At 50.9% G+C, this 344-nt stretch overlaps 1 protein-coding gene across 1 annotated transcript in view; it reads right to left on the bottom strand.

Moving 5' to 3' along the window:
• The window catches only part of LOC104280854 (carbohydrate-responsive element-binding protein-like), a gene marked incomplete at both ends in the record, with an annotated part of 4,386 nt that overhangs the window by 3,386 nt on the left and 656 nt on the right, over window positions 1–344 (bottom strand). The window lies entirely within an intron of this gene.

The raw sequence follows: 344 nt of genomic DNA, 5'->3' as shown, positions 1-344 counted from the left end.
GGAGCCTGGTTTCCAGCCACTGCTCTGATTTCTGTGGGTGAAGGCAGGGTGCTTCCCACTTGAAAACCAAGCTCCGGCTTTTCAAAACCACAGTCCGACATTTTGCTCTTTTTTTGTCTTTTCTTGTTTCTGCTTTTGACCCTGCAGATCGAGGCAGGTGAAGGGGCTGTGCCCTCCCCTGCGGAAGAAAACCATCTATGCTCAAATGGGTAAATGTAAATAGTTGGGATTGAAGCCAAAATAAAATATTCCTGCAATGTTTGGTCCAAGCTCCCTGCAGAAGCTGTGTCCTGGGGGGCTTCTCGGAGTGCCCCAGACTCACCACAAGCCGATGTGGGGGGCAG

This window comes from Apaloderma vittatum, unplaced genomic scaffold, assembly GCF_000703405.1.
Source record: "Apaloderma vittatum isolate BGI_N311 unplaced genomic scaffold, ASM70340v1 scaffold27161, whole genome shotgun sequence".
Lineage (NCBI taxonomy): Eukaryota > Metazoa > Chordata > Aves > Trogoniformes > Trogonidae > Apaloderma > Apaloderma vittatum.
The sequence above is the reverse complement of the archived record's forward strand: the minus strand, read 5'-3'. Positions and strand labels throughout refer to the sequence as shown.